The sequence below is a fragment of the Lissotriton vulgaris genome, chromosome 4_1, assembly GCF_964263255.1.
Source record: "Lissotriton vulgaris chromosome 4_1, aLisVul1.2, whole genome shotgun sequence".
Classification (NCBI taxonomy): Eukaryota; Metazoa; Chordata; class Amphibia; order Caudata; family Salamandridae; genus Lissotriton; species Lissotriton vulgaris.
The window spans coordinates 249,384,671-249,411,731 of record NC_141691.1 but is presented as its reverse complement, the minus strand read 5'-3'; positions in this window follow the sequence as shown (position 1 = coordinate 249,411,731).

Below are 27,061 nucleotides of genomic sequence, written 5' to 3'. Positions count from 1 at the left end.
GTGCCGTTGAAATGAGAAAGGAATGTTTTTTCTTGCATACATATATATGGTCTATTTTTTGCTAGTAAAGATAGTGAGATGGTATGAGTAGAGACACACATAGTGTAGGTAGAGAGAGACATGGTAGATTGCATGCAACATCCTGGTCATGTGTGTTAGATCAAACTGTGAGTGAAGTTTGATTTTAAATGAATCTGGGTGAATAATTTGCTTACTTGATGGTGCAAAGATCGAGAGATGGTATTAGCAGAGACACACATAGTGCAGGTAGAGACAGATATGGTAAATTACATGTGACATCGTGGTCATGTGTCTAAGATTACACTGTGAATCAAGCTTATTTTTAAATGAATCTGGATGAATAATTTTCTTAGTTGATGTGTTAAAAAATCATTTCTTGAAGTTAGTTAGGCTCGATGGTATGTACTGCTTGAGAATCTTAGGCAGCATGTTTGTTAGGCCTCTTCGTTGTCAAAAGATACATGGTGATTCCTTTTGGCAAGTAAGAGGTCTAACAGACTGTCGCAGGGATTCCGTGCTCAGACAGAACTGTGCATAGAGGCATGGAACCTCAGTGACTTACGATGTCCCAAAACTCACCTTAGTACCCAAAAATCCTCCACCAGACTAGTAATCATTGACTTATTGGTCATCATAAACTCCCAATGCTTAGGGTACTCATAAACTTTCTCTCGGGGGCTAAATTTACAGTGTGGTTTGTGGCCGAGGGCCGCACTGGTGGGGGCGGGGTGAGAGGGGGAGGGGGCAGAGTAAAGCAAAACGAAAACTTGTGACCATGAGGTTTTACAAAGGACCGTGCAGTAGATGTCTTCATCCATTGAGCTACCAGACCCAGCATACATAGATCTCTCTCCCTCCTTCTGTCTGCCTCCATCTCTCTCTCCCTCCTGCCCTCCGTCTCTGTCCCCCTCTGTTATCTCACTGTGTGTGTGTGTCTGTGTCTGCCTTCAGTCCGGGCTGAGACAGTTTCCTCTGCGCGCAGACACAGACAGCCGCACCAAAGTACTTGGCAGGTCTTTAAAAGACCATTTACATAATTTTGAGGCTTTGTTGAAGCGCCACTGAATCTCCACTCTGACAATTACCGCTCGCTCGGCCCCACAGAGCAGAGGGTTTGTCGTATTTCACTTCTTAGTGCCCCTGCATCTCCACTCTGCTCTGTGGTAGCCGGGGTAGAAGTGATTGTCAGAGTAGAGATGCAGGGGCGCTAAGAGGTGAAATACAACAGAGCCTCTGCTCTGTCGGGGCCAAGGGAGCAGTGATTATCAGTGTGAGTGAAGCGCTGCTGCGGCTGTGTTTTCTAACACTAATAAATTATTTTTTTAGCAGAGGTACGATTGTCTGCAAGGTCCGCGGGCCACCAAGAAAGATTTGCCGGGCCGCCACCGGCCCGCCACCGGCCCGCGGGCCGTACTATGAGTACCCCAGGTAGACAAACCAGAACAGGAACTTAGTACACCTCAGGTTACGTGGAACACATGAATACTCTTTCAGTATACAATAATTTCAGTCCAGAATAAGGAGTAAAAGAGGACGCGTGCATATTTGAAATGTTTATTCAGTAATTCAGTGCTCTCAAGCGCAGTATCTTATCTAATACAAGCAAACATATTATAAGAAACAAAGTAATCGGCAAAGTCACTAGTCCATAGAACACAAACGGTGCAAGCATAGTATGATGCAAAATGAATAGGGTTTAACAAAACTTATTTCTCACCCTCCCTAGCTAGTATATTATATTATATCTAAGAAGGTCTCTTTTGACTTTAAGAAGAGCGGACCCATAACTCAAACACCGAGTGGTTAGGTATCACATCATTTGCAACCAGCTATCTGCATGCGAAGCACTATAAAGGGTGTTTGTATGCTCTTGTGCAAGGCAATACAAAATGCACCAAAAGCCAGAACTTGGCTGCAGCTGCATGTATGTTATCTGTAGGGACGTGTGAAGATCAGTGCTTATAACAACAACTGTATTGAGACATCTTTGAAGGTTTCAGCACTCGCTGTACAGATTCAGCTCGCCAAGCAAGGCTGATATCAGTGTAACAACATATTATTCTCGCATGAACCAAAAACATTTCACTAGGCTGAAAAGTAAAGCAGCAGATGTGTGTCGTGCGCAAAAAGCAGCAGAAAGGAAAAATGGTGTTAAAGCTCATGCTAACTTAACACAGTAATCAGAGCACATCTATCCATATATTACCCTGCCTTGATCCGAGCACGTATCAGATAAGATAAGATAAGCGACTCAATTGTTGAAATCAGAGTTCAATAAAATGCTCAGTTCGAAATCGAGTAGGTGAGGAAAAAAAGTTTGTCCACATAAAAATCTAAAATCTCACCAGCACGAAATTGTGATGTCCACTTTTAGTAAAGCCAATAGGTCTGTTTATATAAAAAAAAGTCCATAAAAGATCGGAAAAATAGTGAGAGAAGAAAAAAATTATGACATCAATGGCTTCAATAAGAGTCAGCCTAAAACTGAGTAGGCGAAATAAGCAGCATCCGCTTCTGAAAGGAAGTCACTGTTATCATCCAAAAAACAACTCAGCCATCCAATTCAATAGAGGAAAAGACCATACATGCTCTTCAATTACCGGAGCCTCTAGTACCATCAGAGGACAACTCAGTGGGTTTTCAATGAAGCTGTGTGCCAAGAAATCTTGCGCCGCTGCGATTATATATTCCAACGACCCAGAACTCCATGTATCGCTGCAAAGGCCATAATCCCTCCGTCAGAAAAAAGCAATTCATGAGCAATTAAAGGACTCATGAGATGATCGTAATTCACTTCAGGAGACACCAACTTGCAGAGACATAAATCCAGGGCCCACATTAAATCACAGCTCAGGCAATGAAATACAGGCTGCACACAGGTGAGATAGGAAAATCGAAATGATAATCCATATGATGCACTCAAAGTGGCAAGTGGCAGCACACCGTAGTACTCAAGAATCCTGTGGCGAAACAGTCCTAACTGCTCTAGCTCGTTTGCGAAGACAGGACAGACATCCATTTTGCAATAAACAAAATAGTAACAAAAAACCAGCAGCCAGTGCCAGCAAAACAGAAAGTCCACAAAATAGACCAGAGAATATCGAGTGAAGGAAAGCAGGAATGACTCCAAATATTTTCAGCAAAGAAGCCACTAAACCATTGCTCACTACTTTAAAAAAAAATTGCCAGCCCCGAAGTGGAGGATGCGTTAAAGATTGTGTGAATCAGCTCACCAAAATGTAAAGGAAGGTCAGTATTTAATAAGGCATGCACTTCTGTGCGAGTGTTAGCTAAGTGAAGGACAAATGTTTGCGAGCAGATGTCAAGGTAACTTGTTTTTGTGACAATAAGGCTCTTGTTCAGCTCATCTTATTGAACTCTGAATTCAAGGCCGGAATTTGCGGCCAGATGGAAACATCAAGGTTTCCATGCGGGGGTGGATAAAGTACATTCTTACAGGAAAGCATATGCTCAGTGACTATTATATCGTAAGCTATGTCGTTCAATAACTCATAGCAATCCTCATTGTTTAAAAGTAAAGAACTCCCGTTAACCAATAAGGTAAATGTCGGGACTATAGCAGGCACCGGTGTACCTTTCAAAACACATGCTACATTAGAGCGGTTCTGGTTACATGAACCATGCAATTGGATGTGCCTACACATCAACGAGTGATCCGGTGTTTCTGTACATTCATCTCTATTCAGATATACCTCTTTCCCATCCCTAAGGCATCTATAAGTGAAAGGGAGCGACCAGGCTTCATGCAAGTAGGAGGTACTAAGCCGCTCGTATCTGCCTATGTCAAAATACTTCATGCAATTTCAAAACTGAAAAAGCGCGAAAGGTAGAGTAATTAATCCGTGGATTAGCCACGTTGCAGCTGTGGCTTCTGCCACTATAAAGGGCAAAGACTCTAGGAGTTAATTGTGGAACATCAAAAAAGAAGCGTGTCTCATGGAAAGCAAACGTTGTTTCTCAGTCAAATTTAAGGGTGCAAACAGAGAGAAGACATTAACATAGTTTCAGGGCTTTAAGTGGGCCGGGCCTCTCCGGGTCTGAGCACCAGCAGTTTTTTTAAGGCAGGCTCGAAACGGGTCTCTATCGGGCTGCGTTTTGAGCCCTGGCACAGGCAGACTGTCTTTTTTCCCGGACTGCAGAGACAGCCTGCTGTTGCTGCATTTCGGAAAAAAGTGCCAGGGTATTAAACAGAGCCCGATAGAGACCTGTTTAGAGACTGCAGGCAGATTATGTGCGCTGCTGACGCTGCTGACACTGCTCAGTTCTCACTAGTGGAGAAGTGATGGCATGAGGTCATGCTAGGTGAGCGTTGTAGGGGAAGGGAAATCCTTTAAAGAGAGTCATTTTCTCTCTGGATTTTCCTTCTCTTTCTGAGACTCACGTACAGCAACATTGTTGTGGCGTCACCAGGACTTTAAACGGAAGCTTTCTGAATATTATCGACAGGCCAAAGTTTCTGCTTATTTAACTTTTGCAAACACCAACCATTGTCAAAGCCAATAGTCCTCACTTGTTGTAGGTATGATGTTACTTGTTGTAATATATTTAGATGCAATGACACAAACAGCAAAATACAAGTCGGGCAGCATACTATGCTAAGCACAGATTTTTGGTTTACAAGTTTTAAGCCACGCCCCAAATCACATTGGTCACGCCCCTTTGAGAGACCCCCCAGTTTTTTTATCCCACTTAAAGCCCTGCATAGGTCCAAGGCACTTTTCCATGCTTCATCGTCTGCAAGGTCCACGCAAACTGCATAACAGAACGCTATTGATTTTATCCATGGTATAAAACAGATACTTCATGATGTACTATTTCAACAACAGATGAAACAATATTATCTAATGCGTAAATTCGGGAGGAAAGGGTATTAATGCTGTTGTCCACAACTGCCTTTTAGATCTACCGTTAGCCGGGCCCTTTATGAAATCATTTAAGTCAACCTCGTCGGTTAGTTTTCATGGGTAAACACAAACTTTCTCTTGGGGGTCCAAATTTACAGTGTGGTTTGTGGCCGAGGGCCGCACTGGTGGGTGTGGGGTCAGAGAGGAAGGTGGCGGGGCTAAAGTGAAACTAAAACTTGTGACCATGAGGTTGTACACAGGTCCCTGCAGCAGATGCCTTCATCCAGGCCCTCGACTGGATCTGCTCCTTCCTCTCCGGCAGGACGCAGCGGGTCAGACTCCCCCCTTTCCTCTCGGACCCCACACCTACCACCTGCGGAGTCCCCCAGGGCTCCTCCCTCAGCCCGACGCTCTTCAACGTCTACATGGCTCCACTTGCCCCCATCGTCAGAACCTACGGACTCAACATTGTGTCATACGCAGACGACACCCAGCTCATCCTCTCCATATCCAACGAGCCCAACACAGCCAGACGCAACTTTCGAGAAGGCATGGAAGCCGTCGCCAAATGGATGAAAAAAAGCTGCCTACGACTAAACACCAACAAAACAGAAGTACTTATCATGGGCCCAAACCCCGACGCCTGGAGCGACACCTGGTGGCCCACCGCCCCAGGAAACCCACAAACCCCCACAGACCACGCACGCAACCTGGGAATAATCCTGGACTCCGAGCTCAAAATAAACCGCCAGATCAACTCTGTCTCATCTTCCTGCTTCCACACCCTCCGCCTCCTTCGTAAGACCTTCAAATGAATCCCCCTCAAACACCGAAAGACAGTCACTCACGCCCTGGTCAGCAGCAGACTCGACTACGGCAACGCACTCTACGCCGGAATAAACAAAAACCTCATCCGCAAGCTACAGAACATCCAGAACGCCGCCGCAAGACTGGTCCTCAACCTGCCAAAACACTGCCACATCTCCCCGCACCTGCGCACACTCCACTGGCTCCCCGTCAAGGCGAGAATCACCTTTAAGATGCTCACCCATGCACACAAGGCCCTCCACAGCACCGGACCAGCATACCTGAACAGCTGACTCAAATTCCACGCACCCCAAAGGACCCTACGATCAGCCCAGCTTTCCTACGCCGTGGTCCCTCGCACCAGAAAGACCAGATCGGGAGGCCGCTCCTTCTCCTTCCTCGCGGCCAAAGCATGGAACGCCCTTCCGCTCCACCTCAGACAGACAACATCGCTCTCCATCTTCACAAGAAACCTCAAAACCTGGCTCTTCGACAGACCCCCTCCTTGATGGAATGGAACCTGCACCCCCCCTCCTCCCCCCACCCCTAGCGCCTTGAGACCCTTACGGGTGAGTAGTCACGCTTTAACAAACTCCTGATTGATTGATTGATTGATTGATTGATCCACTGAGCTACCAGACCCAGCATACATACATCTGTCTCCCTCCTTCCCTCCCTGTCCATCTCTCTCTTCCTCCTGCCCTCCCTTTCCATATCTCTCTCTCTCCTGCCCACTCTCTCCATTTCTCTCTATCCTGCACACCCTCTCCATCCTGCCTACCCTCTGCTTCCCACCCTTCCTCTCCCTCCTGCCCTCCATCTCTATCCTGCTGTCGCTCTCCCTCTCTCCCTCTTTCTCCTGCCCTTCCTGTCCCTCCTCCCTCCCTCTCCCTGCTGCCCTTCCTCCTGCTCTCCTTCTCCCTTCTGCTCTTTCTCTCCCTTCTGGCCTGTCTCACCCTCTTGCCCTCCATCTCCCTTCTCATCTCTCTCTCCTTCCTGCACTCCCTCTCCATCTCTCTCTGCCTCCTTCCCTCAGTCTCCCTCCTGCCCTGTCTCCATCCTGCCCTCTCTCTCTCTCCCTCCTGCCCTCCCTCCTCCTCTCCATCTCCCTCTCTCTCCTGCTCTGCCTCTCCATCTCTCCCTCCCTCCTGCCCTCTCTCTCCCTCCTGTCCTATTTCCCTGCTGCCCTCTCTCTCCCTCTCCCTCCTGCCCTCCGTCTCCCTCCTGCCCTCTCTGTCCCTCCTACCCTCTCACTCCCTTTCCATCTTCATCACTCTCTTCCTTCTGCCCTCCCTCTCTCTCCTGCCCTCTCTCTGCCTCCTGTCCTCTTTCTCCCTCTCCATCTGTGTCTCTCACTCCTGCTCTCCCTCTGCATCTCCCTCTCCCTCCTGCCCTTTCTCTCCCGCCTGCCCTTCCTCTCCCTCCTGCCCTGTGTCTCCCTCCTGCCCTCACTCTCCCTCCCCCTCTGTCATTAGTTTTGTGCAAGTAGTGATTGTCAAAATGTTGGAAACAAAACAAATCGCCATAATTAGCAGAATCTAAATATAAATCTAGTAAGCAAATTATTCACCCAAATTCATTTAAAAACAAGCTTAACTCATAGTGTGATCTTGGTGATCCATGGTGATTCCTTTTGGCAAGTAAGACGCCTAACAGACATGCTGCGTAAGATTCTCTAGCAGTACATATCATAAAGATTGCATGTAGCATCCTGGACATGTGTGTAAGATCACACTGTAAGTGAAGCTTGATTTTAAATAAATCTGGGTGAATAGTTTGCTTATTTGATGTGTTTAAAAATCATTTCTTGAAGTTAGTTAGGCTTTAGGATATGCACTGCTAGAGAATCTTAGGCAGCATGGGCCACATGCATCAAAGTCCGGTTTTGCGAATCCTTCATTGCGATTTTTAGGGAATCGCAAATAATGAATCGCAAAACGGGATGCATGATTTAAATCACATAAAATTTGCGATTCGGTAAAAATCGCATTTTTTACCGAATCTCAAACATTATGCGAATTCCAATTTGCGATTTCGCAATTCCCATTGATTCCTATGGGCCAAAAGGCCCATAAGAATCAATGGGAAGGCATTGACATTTTGCGAATTTCTATTTGCGATTCGCAAAATGTTAATGCATACCATGGGTGCAGGGGGGGGGGGGGGGGTCCAAAGGACTCCCCCCCTGCACTCCTGAAATGTATTTTGAAGTGCATGTTTCACACACACATGTCCTAAGGACATGTGTGTCTGTAACATGACAGTGTTTTAAAATGCAATTTTTTGCATTTTAATACATTTTCGCAAATTACCACGAGGTTCACCCTCGTGGTAATTTGCACCCCCTATTTGCGAATTCGCAATTTTAAAAGTAATCATGCATTGCTCTTAAGGAATCCCAAATTTGCGATTCCTTAAAAGCAATCGCATTTTTGGAACTCGCTAAAAATAGCGATTTTGCCAAAAATGCTTGATGTATCCCAAAAACCTATTTAGGAATCGCAAACGGCCGAATTTACCGATTCGCACCGTTTGCACTTCCTAAATAGGTTGATGCATGTGGCCCCATGTCTGTTAGGCTTGTTACTTGCCACAAAGGCTCTATGCTGTGTAATAAAGATGTGTGTAATATGGTAATAACATTTGAGTTTTTTTGTTTGTTTTAGTGTTTGCTGCTCAAATCCAAGAATCTGGAGTGTAATTAATAGAGTTTTGAACCTTCAAAACCATTTATAAAGGTGAGTTGCTAATTTGTAAAGGGGATCTATTTTTGTGCAGATTAAAATAATAAGCAAAATTTCTCTGAATGTTTGCACTATTTCTCTTCTGTTGTACCATTTTATCTTTTATGTGTACCATGTCTGCATCTGCTTGCACTACTTGTGTATGTTGTCATACTATTTTACTGTCTCTCTGCACCTTCTTTTGATGGGACTGGTCCTTGTGTTCTTTTCTTTGCAGTCCTGCTTCATCTATCCTCTGACTGTAACAGTGTACTGTCTGCGTGCATTAATTCTTGCTAAATCTGCATTATCTCTCTAACTCATGCTGTACCATCTGTCTGCACTTGTTCTTGTGTATTTGCAGAGGCGTATTATGATATGGCTGTTGGTGTGTGTTATGCAGTCCTACCATGATAAATCTTTTCCCTGTTTGTCTGTAGTTTAGCAGTCTCTGGATGTACTGTTTTCTCTCTGTCTTCTCTATCTGCGTCTCTGTGTGCTTAATAGAGCCTCTGGATGTAACATTTCAGTGTCTGTTCCTAGCATTTTTTCTCTGTTGTACCATTTTATCATCTGTGTGTACCATGTGTGAGTCTGCTTGCACTATCTCTGTCTGTGCTTATACCATCTCACCATCTCTACTGGCAAAAAACAGACCATTTACATGTAAGCAACAAATAAAATTCCTTTTTCATTTCAACAGCACACCCTAGATCTTTATTGCACAGTATAGAGACTTTTTGGCAACATAGAGGCCCAACAGACATTCTGTATAAGATTCTCTAATAGTACATATCCTGTAGCGTAATTGTCTTCCAAACATGATTTTAAAACATATCAACTAAGCAAATTATTCACCCACATTAATTTAAAATCAATCTTAACTTACAGTGTGATGTTAGACATATGACCTGTATGTTACATGCAATCTACCATGTCTGTGTCTGCCTGTACTATGTGTCTCTCTGGTCATAACATCTCTCTGTGTCTGTACATCTTCTTTTTTTGTAACTGCTCAATCTGTTTTTTAACTTGCAGCAGTGCATCATCTATTCTCTGACTGTAACAGTTTACTATCTACCGGCGTTATTTTATTCTTTCATGGGCACCATCTCTCTATATCTGTGCCTGTACCATCTGTCTGCACCCTTTTATATGCATTTGCAGAGGTCTATTATGATATGGTTGCTCATGCTTAGCATGTCATTTTGTACATGCTGTGGAATTTAGATGCTCAGTGTGCTGTTGAAAGGCAAAAGCAACTGTCTCTGTGGCAAGTAGTAATCTGTTTAGTGAATTTTCATTCGTACATTGTGAGTCCCACCTTCAGTCTGTATACAGTTTGAATACCAGTTTATAGTGGTAAACTCAGAAAATCCATCCCTAGAAATAAATTATAAAGTCTTTCAACAGTTCTACAGTCCAGAAAACCCATAAACAAAACTCACAGTAAGATCCCCTTTGACTGCAGTAATTATTTAAATAAATTACAAGGGATAGTGTTAAGTGTCTAGGATCACAGTGTGAGTCTGTTTTCAAAGAAGAGGAAGGTGGTGCATTAATCTATGTAGTTAATGTGTTTCAAAGTATGGTAATGTATGTACTTAAAAAATTGGTAAAGGTAGTTTTTAGTTATCTATTCATGAAAAAGATATAATTTAGTCTTTATATTTTTTTTGGAAGGACCAGCAACAAAATCTAGTTGGTGTCATGGAAAACCATGAAGAAAACGTTGGTTTACATATTGAGATCTCAAGTGATTTAATAGAGGAAGTGAATGATGGACTTATTGAAGAGGAAAATGAAAGTGGAAATGACGATTTCATGGATGAGACTTAGGACAGTGCTTTTCTAGAAATGGTAGAAGATTTGGAAGGGGAAGATGAAAATTTTGATTATGATGGAAACGAAATACCAGATGAAATTATGTTGCAAGTTTTATTGGAATATAAAATGTTAAATGAATAAATTTATAATTTATAATAAAACATTTTTCGAGTCAGTCATATTGTAGTATGGATCGTTGATCTGCTCAATGAAAATGAGAAATAAATGTTTTGATGAAGTGTGTTAGAGATTATGGTCAGAAATATTAATTGCACTATGATCACCTACAGCGCCTGAAAATCACTGTACTGGTCTTAAGCCTGAAATATTATTGTCAGCAAATACGTCTATAATGTTGACACAGCAATGCACTGTCATAAATTCAGAAACAGCACTCACTACATGATTTCCTACTCTGTTTAGAGACTGTTGCTATGCCTTTATTTTACTTATAAAGTAAACCAGTGCTTACATTATTTAGTGGTTATAATTTCTATGTTATATGTTAGTAGAGGTCTATAACATTTTTTTTCACAACAGATTGTAATTTTGAACAGAAAGAAAAATCAATATGCCGACCAAAAATGAAAAAAGAAAGCACTATAAACGGACATACCATTCCAAGAGAAAAGAATTAGAAGAATTACGTAATCAACAAAGAACGGATAAAAACAAGAGTGCTCCTGGTAAGACAAGCATGGATTTTATAAAGAAATTATTTCAAAGGAAAGTTTTTTGGGATAATGTGGGAAAGGAAAAACAGTTGTCAGTATCTACAAGGAGAAATCAGAGAAAAAAGAAAAATGTTTCCCAACTCTGCGGTGAACAAAATGTCTATAGCAATAGATGTACTAATCAGTTTGCGGAAATCAGGAAGCGTATGTTTTATAATAGAGTAGTTTCAAATTTATTAAAAAAGGAAAACATTTCTAAAAGAAAATCAGCTTTTTATAAGAAAAAAATATATTGAGGATATTGTTGAACGCGCGTTTGAGACAAAAAAGAAGTTATTTATTTTAGTCATTAATAGAATAAATACACTGAATAAGGCAATCAAAGTTTTAAAAGCTAAGAGTAAATGGAAAAGACATATAAATAGAAGTAATATTTGTAAAGTTTTTTCTGGAAAATGGATGCATACTTCAAGTTCTGAGCCATTTTTTTAATGAAGAGAGTTACTTTCAAAGTAATGATTTGTTGCATGCAGTTGACTAAGCATGGGCGCAAAATCCGTTCCGCTCGCGGATTTTGCGGATTTTAGGCAAATTCGCGATCCGCAAATTCCAGCGAATTTGCCAAAAATCCGCAAATCCGCCAGCGGAATGGATCCGGGGGGCAAAAGTTCAAGCTTCAAGCTTGTAACTATTTTAGAACGTCGCTGGCAAGCTGCCAGCACCATTCTAAAATAGTTACTAAGTTAGCTTCAACAGGAAGCACTAATAGATAAAATGCAGGTGCTCGAGCATCTGCTTTATTTTATCTATTAGTGCTTCCTGATGAAGCTAACTTAGTAACTATTTTAGAATGGCGCTGGCAGCTTGCTGGCACCATTCTAAAATAAAACAGGAGTGGGGCAGAGGGCAGAAGGTCACAGAGTAGGGCAGAGGGCAGAAGGGCACAGCAACGAGTGGGGCAGAGGGCAGAAGGACACAACAACGAGTGGGGCAGAGGGCAGAAGGGCACAACAACGAGTGGGGCAGGGGGCAGAATGGCACAAAAATGAGTGGGGAGGAGGGCAGAAGGGCACAAAAAACGAGAGGGTGGCAGTGATGAACCAGAGGGCGCATCGCGGTCTCACACAAAAAAAACCCCCGCGAACACGCAAAGCGCCCCGCGAACACGCCAAGCGCCCCGCGAACACGCAAAAATAAAAAAATCTGCAAATTCGCACAAGTTCGCGAATTTTGCGGATCGCGAATTCACAAATCCGCAAATTCGCAGATCGTGAAATCGCAAAATTCACCCATGCTTACAGTTGACACCAGTGGTCGAGCATATGAGGTGAAGGACGGTTGTGCTATTGAAAAAGAAAAAATTGTGCTTAGAAATGCAGAAGAGGTGATAGCTGATGAAGTTGTAGAGAGACGTCCTAAGGTTCCTGTGTACACTTGGAATTGTAGTAGTATTTGCAGTGTACGACAGGATTCAATTGATTTCTTTCGCAATTTCTTACGTAAGTATACTAAGGAAAGTCTAAAAAAAATGATTGTAATGTTGTAAGAATTAGACCATTGCAGAGTGAGAGAAAAAAACAGGTCTGCAGGGGCATTCTCTGGCTTGTCTTTCTAAAAAAAATATGCCAGAGTGTTTCTCATTATTTTAGGATGTTAGCAGTGCATCATACCAAAATGAGAAAATTTGTGAGAAAGTTGTATTATGCAAAAAGTCCAGCACTTAAACTTAAACAGTTAAATAGTGCTCTTTTGCATGGGTCTGAATTAGATGTTAAGAAGATTTGTGCAGAAATTGAGGTTAGTTACTGTTAGACCTGACATTCTTTGTGTGGTTTTTCCCCCCATCTTTTTGCCTCTGACTCATGTATTTTTGATGCTGTGCTGGATTTCGTTTTTGCTGGTTTAGATGCTTTGGACCCTCTGCCACTGCTGATCAGTGTCAGAGGGTAAGTGCTCCCTCTGTAAATTGTCATATTGATTGGGTATCCCTGATTGGCATATTTGTATCACCATGAAGTCCCTAGTAAAGTGCACTGTGTGTGCCAGGGCTGGTGATGACAGATGCTACTAGTGGGCCTGCAGCGCAGATGGCGCCACCCACATGAGTAGCCCTAAAATGATGTCTCAGGCCTGCCAGCGCAAGGCCTGTGTGCAGTCAGTGGACTGCCATGTCCGCCTGGCCAGTGTCCCCACTGGCTGGGCCTAACCCTTCCCTGTCTGTGCACACCAGTCACCCCTATGGAAGGCTCAAGGTACCCCCCTGGGCAGGGTGCAGTGCATGGATAAGGTAGAGCATGTACTAGTGCAGGTAACATGCTCTGGTAGTGAGCAGCAGCCATTTTGTGTGCTCACTGCTGTAAGGCTATCTTGCTCCATAGAGTAACATGGGGGAGGCTGGTCCCATTGGATCCCAGCGTATCTTCCCATAGGAACAAGATGGGACATAAGTGAAAGATATCCCTGAACTCAGAATTTAATAACACATCTTTTAGTAAGGGTTGTTTTTAAATTCTGTGTTTGAGAATGGCAGTTTTAGAAAGTGGCTGTTCTCTTGTCTAAACCTTTCTGTGTGCCTGGGACTGTTTGTGGATTGACTGTCTGGGTTGAGGATGACAGGGTCTGCAGAGCCCCAGGGGGTTATCTGAGCCAGCCCCGTGGATGAAAGGCAGCATCTGCTGCTAGGGAAGTGAGAGGAAATAGCACCTGATAGTGAAGGGCTGTGCCTGCCTAACCTCAAAGCTGGCTCCACCTCCTGCTGAGCGTCTGTCACCTCTGTCCCTGGGACAGGGAGGAAGAAGGAAACCAGAAACACCCCAGACCCCCAGAACTGGTTTGGACCGGGCTCAGGGCCCCCTTTGCACAAAGACTTCAAAAGACTTCAAAGGACTTCAAAGCCTTTTGGGGGTATAAGAGAAGGACCCCTGACTACAGAAAATCAGATTCTACAATCAAGAGGAACCTCTGCCAGAAGAAGGACTGCTGAAGGAGCTGATGGGAGATTGCCTTGCTGTGTGCTTTAAGGGCTGACCTATCCTGCTGTCCAACTGAAGGAGAGGAGAAGAAAGGGACTTTGCTGTGTGCTGTGACCCTGCCTTCTTGACCTAAGAAGACTTTGCTGTGTGCTGTGTCTTGCAACTGAATCTCCAAGGGCCTGAGAAGAGCTGGCCTCCTGTTTGGAACCCAGGGTTAAAGGTTCCTAAGCTTTGCCAAGAACTGCTGAGGAAATCGTGTGGTGACCTGCCCCAGCGTGTGTTTCCAATCTGCCAGCTGTGAGGACCAATCGCTGTGCTCATCGGCACAGATTCAGGGGTGAGGAGAGACCCGTGGTGTTTCCCTGTGTCCTGTATTCCCCCGTGTCGATCTGCTGGCGAGGAAGCAGGCTGACCGCGATCTGCGGCCCGAAAATCTTTTGCCGCTAAATCACCATCGCGGCCCGGGGCCAGAAACACCCTCTGCAAGTTGCGTTCGTGACCGGGAGCTGCGGTAGTGGAGATCGAAGCCGCCGCGCTCCCATTGGCCACAGGAGTCGAGCCCCCTCACCGACGCCGTGACGGGATTGGCCCGTGCGCCGTCGCGTCACCGCCGAAGCTGTGCAGGGATTGGCCGCTCAGGACTCATCATCGTGGGCTTGTCCCGGGAGCCGCACTGCCGTTGGCTGACTCCCGGGTGGTTGCGAGGGCTCGCCTTCAGAGCCACGACCTGATTGGGCCATCAGCGAGGAGCTGCGTCCGAAGCACGACGAAGAGCCTTCACGGAGAAGACCCGTCCCCGCCGAGGAAACCGTGAGCGCCCCTGTGCCCCGGCCTGCCGTCCCAACTGCCGAGTGCCTGCATACCTCCCCCGCCGCTCGTTGGAGTGCGGAGAGCGGGCGGGAGAGCAACCGGGACCGGCGGGGGCAAGGAGCGAGTGCGCTCTGTTAGGCGCGGACCACCTAAAGTCATCAGGAGTGCAAGGCTGTGCCGATCCGAAGGAAGGAGTCACAGAAGCACTCGGTGAGGTGCGATTGCCGCGCTGGGGGCCTATTTCTCATGGTGGCATATTTCTTCAACGTTGGTATTATTTAACTGCTCATTTTAAGAGCGTTTAAATTACAAGACTTTGGCATTGTTCCTTGCCCATTTGAAGAGCGTTTTCAATCACATAACATTGGCATATCTTTGTGCTGATTAGAGAGACTAGAGACTATATTTGTTTCTTTAGAAGAAGCTTCCTGGTAACAACAAGTGCAAACCTTAAGAATTAAGTGCAACAGTTTTATAACAAAGTATTCAGCAGTGCAACATCTAAGATTATGTGCAACATTTACCTGAAGAAGTAATTAATGTATATTGATGATTCTTGCTGCTGAAACTAGATAAAGTTATATATATTTTTATAAAATATACTTACCTGTGTGGTCTCAGTTTGTGGTGGATTGGGGATTATTGTTGTGTTGAGTGAAAATATTATACACATTGCCTTGGGGATAAGCCTGCCTGCTCGCGCCAAGCTACCTAGAGGAGAGCGGAGGTTATCTACTGTGTGTATTCCTTCACCCTGACTAGAAGCAAGGGTCCCTACTTGGTCTAAGGTACTTACCTCTGCCAACTAGAGACCCCCAGATCTAACAGTTACTTTGGTCCAGAAGAAGACAATGCAGAAACTTATACAGTAATCGAAGGAAATGTGGTAGAAAATGTCCAAAATTTTAATACTGAAAATTTTGAACCGGAAATAACAAAGTTTAAGGTCATTTCAGGTGAAAAACCAAATTTTCCTTGTGTGTGTTGTCGACGCACTCATTACAAAAATCAAACTAGGTTAGTTGATTTATATTTAAAAAGTGAAGAGGAAAATAATAGTGAGTGGAAAGATTTTGCAACTTATTTGTTGGTAGAAAACTGTTTTGATTTGGGTTTTGATCAACGTATTTGTAAATATAGTTATAATTAATTAAATGAAAATAGAATGCCTGCTAGAGCTGTACATAATAATCTTGAGTTGATAAATATTCCATCTGAACTGAAGGATTTAACCCATTAACCGCGGCAGTAATTCTGCCACGGTGCGGGCTTTTCCGTGCACGGGTGGAATGCCGTCGGCCAATGGCCGACGGCAGCAATGGGGAGGTAGCGTTGCCGTCGGCCATTGGCCAACGGCAGCAATGGGGAGGTAGCGTTGCCGTCGGCCATTGGCCGACAGCAACGCTTACCTATGAAACTATTCTGATTCAATGTGTGCATCCATTTCAGGCTATTGTTAGTATGGAGCCTAAGACAGGGAAATTAAATCCTTCAGATTTACAAAATCGATTAAAGGGTAGAGTTGTATATTTGCCTCTTGATTTAAAGAAAAATATTGAGACAATTGGTGTTGAAAATGTAGAAGAGGAACCTCTAGGTATTCTAGTTAATGGTGTGCCTACAAAGAGTAAGAAAATCTGGCAAGATTTAGTGGATGTTAGAAAAGTCAAAAAGGCAACGTTGTATTTGGTCAAAAACAATAAATACTATAAAAATGTATACATAGGAGAAGAGGAAATAAATGAAGAAGAGGATAATGATTTGTCTATTGGACAAATTGAAAAAGTGGATCTGTCCAGAAGTGATGAAATTTATGAACATTACAGTGTTCATCCACTGCATTCCAAAGAAGCAATGGGGAATGCTATTGAATTATTTCAGATGAAAAAAGCAAAAGGAAGTCCTATTAGTGTATGGGAAGGAAGCTTGGAAGCTCGTTGTTTTCCTCAGTTATTTCCAACTGGTCAAGGTGCACGATATGATGACCGACCTATGCAGATTCCTGCATCTGAATACCGGACAACAAGATTGTATGCAGAAGATCCGAGATTTCGTCAATGTATTCCATATTTGTTTCATCTTCTGTTTGAGAGTGACTTATCTGGACTTTCTTATGAAGTGAACCATATCCTAAAAAGTGGAGTGCATCTGCAAAATGTTTCAGCAAAGGAATTTATGGATAAAGTGCAACAGAAAGACACTGTTTTGGATTCTCACCTAATTAATCTAATGGCATGTCAGCGTGGTACTAATGAGTATTGGTACCGTCGTCAAGGAGATTTGAAATGCATGATAAGAAACTTAGGAGCACCTACATGGTTTTTAACTCTAAGCTGTGCTGAGTATGCTTGGGAAGATTTACTTGAATTTCTTCGGGAGGCGAATGCAAATATAGAAAATATAGAGTACAAGACATCTGGAGAACTGTGCTCTTTGGAACCAGTTATGTTTGCAGATATTTTAATCATAGATTTGAAGCTATGATGTCTTTTATTACAAACAAAAAAACCTCCTCTTGGCGAAGTTCTGGATTTCTTTTGGAGAAAAGAGTATCAAGAGAGAGGTGCTCCTCATATTCATATGCTATTATGGATCAAAGATGCTCTCAAATTTGGAACAGACTCAGATGACACTGTACTGTCTTTCATTGAAGAATATGCAACATGTGAGATACCTAAAAGTACAACTGATAAGGACTTAAGAGGAAAAGTGTTACGATTTCAAAGCCATCGTTGTGGCAAATATTGTCGGCGAAAATTCTAATAAAAGGATAAATTCTATACCAAATGTTGTTTTGGATTTCCACGACCAGTAATTTCAAAAGGAAGAGTGAACAATTTTATGTCATCTTTGCGACATACTATCACAAGAAGATAACCCAAAAATACCTACAATTTAAGAAGAAGTGAAGAGTCCAAATACATAAATGACTATAATCCAGTCAGTCAGTCAGTCAAAATACTTTATTGCGATAACTTAATATCATATAAAGACAATGGCAAAGTGCAGGTTATTTAAAATACATATACAATAAATACATAATTTAAAAACGGTTAAGATGCAAAAAAGATAAAAATCATACAATATGACATATATATAGTGCAAGATGCGAAGTACTAAGACCCCCAGAATAAGACATATTTAAAACCAGATATATCCCTGTTACAAGTCCTATTATAGTCACAAAGTGCCTTTTATAATACTCAGTTTATGCTATTAAAGGGGGGTTATTATATTTTTTAACCTAATGTTCCTGCTCCTAATAGCGCTTTCTAGGAAGCTAGCCACACAGAACATAATCCTAGGAGTCTGCAGAAGCTGTAAATAAATAAGATCAGGTTTAACTTGAGTAAATCCAGCCTCCTTTAGGATGGGCACAAGAAACTTCCTCCTCGCCTCTACGTAATGCCCACAGAACATCACTAAGTGCATAGTATTTTGTTCGGAGAAATGATCACAGGAACATGGTAACGCATTTTCTGGAGTACTCCATACAGGATAAAAACCAAGATTAAAATGTATCAAGTTAAAACGAAAACGAGTTAAAATAAACCTGTGGTAAGGGTGGGTCACCCTGTTCAAGTAGCTTTCTGGGCCGTCAGGTATAGATAATATTAGACTGACCCTAACACTTGGTTTTTTCAACTCACTCTCTTCTCTTTCCAGGGATAAAAGCTCTCTCATTGCACACTTTGTTAATGCAATATCTTTGGGTGTTATAGACTCTGTTGCTGTGTATAACTCCGGCCTCCCCAACTTGGTAAAATTTTCCTTGATGTAAGTCAACCACTTAATGTTATTAACTTTATCCAAACACAGACAATCTTTCATGATAATATGATTTAGGGGAATTTCTTTGTTAAGCCACATCCTCAGCCAAGCTACTAAAGGTGCTGTTTTTATCAAGTCTGTGATGTAGCCTTCCCCAAGTTCCAAGTGTACAGTGTAGGACGGAGTCGACTGTGGGACACCAAGAACAGAGCTGAAGAATTTATTTTCCATGATCTGTAGGGAGTCTAGACCCCTGTAACCCCAAATTGAGCTGCCATAAGATGCAACTGAAATACATTTTGCCTTATAAATTTGCATTATGGCTGCAATTGGCCTGGCCCCCAGTTTCTTAGAGAACCCCTGGCGAGCTGAAGATGTTCTTGCTAACGAGATTACTCTGTTCTTTAGCTGGGGTCCCCAGTTACCCCTTTCATCGAATGTGATCCCTAGGTAAGGGAAGGAAGCTACTCGAGCAAGATTCTCCCGTCCACAAAAAAAGGTTTTATGACAGTTTTTCCTTGCTGCGCTGCCCATAAGCATAATTTGGGACTTCTTCGCGTTTATTTTTAGGTCAAGTGAGCCCATAAAAATTTTGAAGGCATCCAGCAGACGTTGGAGCCCCACCCTGGTACGTGCAAGAAGTACCGCGTCATCCGCGTAAAGGAGAACAGGAATCCCCTGCTCCCCTGCACGCGGAATATCGAGGGTCACATCCCTCAGGGTGGGTTCTAGGGCATTCGCATATAATGTGAACAGTAGGGGTGCAAGGATGCAACCCTGTCTGACCCCCTTTTCTGAAGCAAAGTCCTCAGTACACCGTCCACCCGTGGTGACTCTAATTTTAGCTGTAATGCCCGAGTGCAAGTCTGCCAGTAAATTATCTAATGTCCTGTCCAAACCCATTTCTAGCAATATGGACCAAAGCTTTGACCAGATCAAAAGCTAAGGAGAGGTCCATGAAACCAAGGCCTTGGCCTTGGTGTATTTCTCTATCAGCAAATGCAAATTGAGACATTGGTCTTGCGTGCTTCTTTTGGGTCTAAATCCATATTGAACATTGGTCAGAATACTTTTCTCAGTTGCCCACTCATTTAATTTTGCTAATATGACTCTTCCTAAAATTTTAACTGATGAGTCAATCAATGAGATCGGTCTATAACATGCAGGATCCTGCCTATTTCCCTTTTTAAACACAGGGATGATTATTGATGTTTTCCATGACTCTGGTATGTTATCATGGCTTAGGGCATTGAAGACCCTACAAAGTAGTCTAGACCAAAAATTAGGGAAACATTTAAAGGCCTCAGCAGGAACACCATCAGGTCTTGGCGCCTTTTTCTTCAGAGTACAATCTATTGCTTGTAAAACTTCTGTGACCTCAAAGTTCACTTGATTTCCATTGGCTATATGGCCAACCGGACCCCCGGGACCTCCACTACTGTGGTCAGAATAAATTTCGCTAAAATGTTTTATCCAACCTTCATCAGGTATGTTAGTTTCTAGAGGAGAATTCTCCTCTCCTGTGAATAAAGGTTGGTTAACAATTTTCCAAAATTCTCCACTATTTTTCAATATCGCTGGGTCTGATAGCTGGGACCAAGCTTCATCTTTGATCTCTTTTTTCCTATCTGCTATGGCTTTTTTATACCGGGCTCTACAGATTGTGATAAGAGCAGGGACTTTTGGGACAGCCTTCAAGGCACTTAACAGCGCACAGTGTGCTATTGAGCATCTGTTATCAAACCATCTTTTGATGGGCAGTGTCTTCATTTTTGGACTGGCAAGCAGTCTTTGATTAATCTTGCTGCAGATGCTACCAAAGGCAAGTACCACTTCCCTATTATGAGCCTCACTAGATAAACACACACCAACCTCGTCCTCAGCGTCGGAGAGTACCTCTTGTACAAGTGATTCTGGAATTATGCTATCCCATTTCAATCTGCGACCCTGGTCTTTAACTTTAAGTGCTAACCTGTTGTCACGAGGACCATCTTTTCGCACTATAAGATCAGTAATTGCTAGATCCATGGTGACAGGATTATGATCGCTAAAAACAGAAACCACAGTTTTATACATTAAAACTTTACCTAATAAACATAATGGTATAAACATATAATCAATAATAGAGCCATTGTCTGTTCCCCTAAAAGTAGGGACCCTAACCCCCTCTCCCCACACCCAGACTCATATAAATTCCATCTTGCTAAAAAGTTTTCTAAACATTCCCCCTGTTTATTATGTTCAAGATGGATTGGAATCGCATACACACATTAATGTACAAGGGTAGATATTAAAATCCCCCATAAAGATGATTTCAAAAGAATTTACATTTTCACTGTAGACTGACAAAAACTTATCCAATCTATCTAGACTTTGCAAAGTACAGTCAGATGCGTTGGCATTATAAAAATTTATAAATAAAATGTTAGGATGTTCTGCTAAAGAAAGTTCAACAATTAGACAGTGATCAGAGCCCGAGTCACATTTCTTCAGGCGACCTTTTATGTCTAGTTTAAAAAGACTTAACAGTCCTCCCTTGGCTCTTCCTGCAACACTGGACACTGCTGGGATACAGAAGTGACTATACCCATCCAATGAAAAACTATTTTGTGTGTCCCAGGTTTCTTGTAATACGATAATGTTGAACTTACTGATAAGGTCTGACCATGCCAAGTTTCCCACTTTTGCCTTAATTCCTGCGATGTTCCAAGTAAGTATACTAAGTGCAGGTACATAATGCCCATCATGGCTGTTTTGTTTGGGCGAGAGTCAATCATTTTGGTCCAAAAAGGATAAAGGAGTATAACGATTAGACAACAAAAGAGGTTGTGCAAAAGGATTTTGATGAACTGGATGAACTGGATGATTTGCTGTATTACAGCTTAGGTCTTGGCCCCGTCTGTTATTCATATCCCAGTTGTTATCCCACCCTGGTGCAGGGGTCCTTGGGTAGGTAACGTTCTGTTGTTCTCCATAGAAAAATTTTAGAGTTAATGGGACGACAGTACCCTGTCTACGTTGGGGCGGGAGTAGATTAGTAAGGATATTTGGCAGAACACCTGGGTGTGAAAAACTCACTGCCACACAATCCCCTTTAAATTTTTTGGACGATTTCCTAGCCAGGGAACCCTTTTTGCAGCCTTGATCTCCTGAGCCAGTTGCTGCTTCCCCCCCGGAGCTAACTTCATATTGTTTGTTAGCCATTGCATGCCTTATTTGACAAAGAAGTCGGTGATTCAGCTATACCACCTTCTAGGGGGGGAACATTGGCTACTACTAATACAATTGGCGAGGCTTCAACTATAAATTGTAAAGGGTCCGTTACCTGGGCTTGTACTGGGGGATATTGACTGTTAGTAAGCCATCACCTTTACCAACTATCTGGTTAGCATTCGTTATCGGTAACTGCACTGGGGGGTTAGTATGCAACAGTTCATCTGTTCCCTCTCCAGCAACATTCCCCCTGTATTGTTGCCCAAGTTAGCAACCAACGTGGTTATATTTTCTACCCCCCCACTACCTTATTCTGCAGTCCTCCCAGCGTTTTAACCTCAGTTTGCAGTTTATCTATTTTAGCTACTAGAGGTTTAATGATAGCTTTGATTTTGCATTCAATAAACTCAGCAATTTTTAAGAACAAATCGTCATCAACAGTGTATTTTACTTTCCCCTCTCCATTATCCTTTAGTTTTTCCTTTGGTGTAATTGCCCTCTTCCTCTTTGCCCCAGACCCCAGCCCTGCCCGCTTTGGCTGATTCTTTACACATGAACGTTCTGGCTGAGGGGCGTGGTCTGTGGAAGAGTGTTCTTCATCAGAAAGACAAACCTGTACCTCCTGTTCAGAGTCACTATCCATATCATTCTCAGGGTCCGCAATAAGTACCTCGGGGCAAGCACTACATTCACAGGTAAATCGCTCTTACCCTAATTAGTAAGGAGGCTAAGATGGTCATCGGAATCAGTCTCCAGAGGTGGAATATCATCAAAAAGAGGAAGTATAGTAGGGTTCAGGCATCGTAGGTCTGGAGATTGGCTCAGCCCCAGAGATTCTCTACTTTGTATGTTTATTTTTTTCACAGTTTGGACCATATAATTTTCCATAGTGTTAGATGTGGTAACAACAGCTTTTTTCGGCATCCTGCCGCTATACCCAGAAGTCTACCACTTCAAGTTTGAATCTAGGGACTTTATCAAGGGCAACTATATCTTACTTGGATGTCGGAACTTTTTCGTCTCTCCGGCAGTGTTCCAGGCCCTGTCCCTGTCGCTTCCCGCGGATGAGGGCCGTAGAGGGCCCGCCCTTTGCCCGGGCTTCGCCTGGGCGTCCCGCTTGCGTCCCACGACGCGGGGTAGCCCGCTGTTTATGGCACCTGGTGTCGCTCTGCCCCCGTGTCACTGACGCGCCACCGCTATGCCTACCGGGTAGTGTAGTTCCCGGGGCGGCGGCGCGAGGCTGGTAGCTGTGTGACTCCTGGCGGTGGCGGCTTGTGTTCCTGGGCTTTGTCCTGACTTGTGGCGGTGGCGGCACTTCAATTGTCAAGGTAAGGTTCCCCCGCTCTGCCGGGTAGCCCGCTGTCTATGGCGCCTGGTGTCGCTCTGCCCCCGTGTCACTGACGCGCCGCCGCTATGCCTACCGGGTAATGTAGGTCCCGGGGCGGCGGCACGAGGCTGGTAGCTGTGTGACTCCTGGCGGTGGTGGCTTGTGTTCCTGGGCTTTGTCCTGACTCGTGGCAGTGGCGGCGCTTCAATTGTCAAGGTAAGGTCTCCCCCGCTCTGCCGGGTAGCCCGCTGTTTATGGCGCCTGGTGTCGCTCTGCCCCCGTGTCACTGACACGCCGCCGCTATGCCTACCGGGTAGTGTAGTTCCCGTGGCGGCAGCTCGAGGCTGGTAGCTGTGTGACTCCTGGCGGTGGCGGCTTGTGTTCCTGGGCTTTGTCCTGACTTGTGGCGGTGGCGGCGCTTCAATTGTCAAGTTACGGTCTCAGTCATTTTGTTCATGTGGAATGCTAACAACTCTAATGCTGTGGCTCGGTATGTAACGTCTTACATCACCAAATCTGAAAAGACGGAACTAAAGGATATGTGGGAAGACATTTCTCATGAAAAGAGCCTAAGTAAGAAATTGTATACCTACAGCTTGAAGGTGTTATCTCATCGAGAAATTGGAGCATATGAATGTTGTGATCGATTATCATCAGCAAGTCTTTATGCAAAATCTAGAACAATCCTGTGGGTGAGTTTAGGTCTTGCAGGAACACGAAACTGAGTTTGAAACCTGTTCAAGAAATTGAATATTTAGCAGAGAAAGAACCAAACGGTACAGACATTCTGAAGACAAACATGTTGGATATATACTATCCAAATAGAAGTAATCTGCTTGAAAACATTTGTCTGTATGGAATACTACAAAACTACACTTTTAAAAGGAATATTACAGAGAATATCGATAAAGGTGTATATGTTGTTATTGAACATTAAGGATGTCTGGTGAAACAAAGAAAAGGACATTTGATTAATCACTGAAAACTGAGTTGCAAAACTCCTGACAAAAAAGAATTTTACTATTTAGCTCTTTTGCAACTCTTTAAACCATGGCGTACAGAAGAGGAACTACTTGGTGACTTTGATAGTTATGAAGATTCATTCAACGCATCTAAAAATAGTATAGAATGTACGGTTTTTAGTAATTATCTGCAAATGGTGAACGACGAAATAGAGCAAGAAGCAACAATTGCAGCGGAGTTTGCTAGAGACTGTTCTCAAGATAGTCAAAGTTCTGCTTCGTTGAGTCAAGATCCACTAGGACAACCAATTATCCAAAATGAAGCAGCCAATGCCATGGATGAGGTGGAAAGAGCAATGGAACAAGCTCAAGAGGATGTAATAAACTTAGAAGAATTGGAAAAGCAACTTAATCTTGAGCAAAAACAAATATATGATGAAGTGACAGAGCAGATTGAGCATGGTTTTCGTCATGAGAAAAAAGAATGCTCATGTATGTCATTTCAACCTGTATGACTATATGTGAGTGGAGAAGCTGGAACTGGTAAAAGTTTTCTATTTAAAGGAATTGCCACATATCTACAGCAAAGAACTGATTCATCACTCTCTTGTTTTGTTACTGCTCCAACTGGGTTGGCAGCACACAACATTAAAGGGATTACTTTACATCGTTTATTGATGTTGCCAGTTGAACATGAAAATAAATTACAATTTCACAAGCTATCTGGAGAAGCATGTTGTGAAGTTTCTAGAGTCCTTAAAAAATGAAACTTCTCATTATTGATGAGGTAAGCATGGTATCAAATGTAATGCTTGCTTTTCTGCATTTAAGAATGCAACAGATACTTAAAACAGAGTATGATGTGTTATTTGGAGGCAAACATGTCATAGTTTTTGGATATCTACTGCAGCTAACTCCTGTAAAAGGACAACCTGTATTTAACACTGTTTCACATGAAGACACCAGAAAGTGCCTGGGAAGTATTGGAAATGTTAATATATGGGCGCATTTCAAATACACTGAACTCATTCAAAATATGCGACAGGCAAAGGATGCAAAATATGGAAATATTCTTCAAGATATAAGAATTGGAAAACTAAGTGAACATGAGAAAGAAAGATTACTTTCCAATTTGTTTCCAAATGAAAATAATGTGGCAGAGAAAATATATACTAAAGAGGCAGACGATAAGTCAGTTATATGCTTGATGCCAACTCTACAAGAATGTTCAATGTTCAAATAAAAAATTTGGAAGTTAGAAAATCAAGAAATTAAGAAACTGGAAGCTAAAGATAGAATAGAGCATGAAGGAAGTACTATTATTTTGTCAGAAAGGTTGAAGTTAAAATTGGATTCTCTACAGAAACCTATATCTAAAACTGCTGGCTTAGAAAAGAATCTGTATGTATGTTTAAATTGTCGGATTATTTTACGAAGAAATTTACATGTGGAAAGAGGTTTGGTGAATGGAGCAATGGGTAATGTTGTTGGTATTGTGAATTACCCAAATAGAGATGACATTGAATTTTTAAGAATTAAATTTGATGGAATTGAGGAAGTTCAACAATTCAGTTGTTGTTCAACTCGATTTTTGCTTGTGAAAGACTTATATGTCCGTCGAAAAAAAATCCTATTTGTTTGGCATATGCAGTGACTATTCACAAATCTCAAGGTTTAAGTGTAGATAGTTCTTTGGTAAATATTGGAAGTACTGTGTTCAAAGAGGGTATGGCCTATGTTGCTTTATCTCGAGTTAGAACCTTATCTGGACTGTATCTAATGGATTTTGATGAGACAAAGATTAGTGCAGATCTAAATTGTGTGAAGGAGTATAACAGGTTAAGAAGAGAATATGCTCCAAGTTTACCTCAATATCCTTTAATTGAAAAGTGTGTAGTAGGTCGAAAAAGGAGATATGAGGAAAAATGTAGTGAATTAGTAGAGAAACGAAAAAAAATAGGTGAACCTGTGATTGGTAGCAAAAAGAAAAAGGTTACTACTGAAGAGATTGTTGGATTTCAATTTGAAAACAGTTCTGGGGTCAACTGCTATGCAAATGTAGTGGTTAATGTGGTTTTTTTCCTAAAACTTTACAGCAACAGATTGTAGAAAATCGGGAGCAAACATTTTGTTGTTCATTAAATTCTGTGTTTGAAAAATGTAGCAGTGATAATAGTGAAATAGCAAGTGTTTCAGAACTTCGAAATGTTTTAGACATATGTGCTGGACTAAATCAATTTTCTCAGAATATTCAGCAAGATTGTCAGGATTTTATTATGTATATGCTTACAGTTTTAGAAGATGAAGGTGTAGATATTGATAGTCTTTTTGGCCTTTCTTATAAATGGCAACATAACTGCGACAATTGTTCATTTTCAAGTAGTACTGACATACACACAGAAAGATTTATATATTTAACATTACCAGACTGTAAAGCAGTGTCCTTCAATAAACTAGTTAGAGATGTACATCAAAACATGGTCTGCTCTCAATGTAACTCAGAAATGTTATCAACATTATTTATCCATAGATATGGACAGTATGTCATTTTAATGTTCCAACGATGCAGAGCTGATGGAACAAAATTGACAACTTCAATTAAAAATGTTGTGGCTTCTCAAATATCAATTTCTAGAAGAACATTTGTAACTGTAGCAATTATCTTTCACGATGGTCCTTCAACAACATCAGGACATTACACAGCTTATTTGAAATCTCCAACAGGCTGGACACACTGCAATGATAGTCAATTGACTTTTAAGAAACGTTTGCCTTTTGACTTACCAAATTCTTATCTGGTGTTTTTGCAACCCAAATTTCAGTAAAATTACTTGGTGTAGGAAGATTACTGCTGTTAAGAAAAGATACTCTGTTGTTCAGAAGTATTGTGTGAGTGAGGGTGACCACATTTAAAAATGAAACTTGTATTTGGCACAGTGATAGTATCAGGTACAGGTTTAAGTAATGTTTGATGGTACAGAACACGTTGGAACTTTTGGTTCTAAAGCTCGGGAAAAGAATGGTTAAGAGTACAATTAAGTAATTTGGGAAATAAGGACTTTACTCATACTATTTGTTCACGCGGAAAA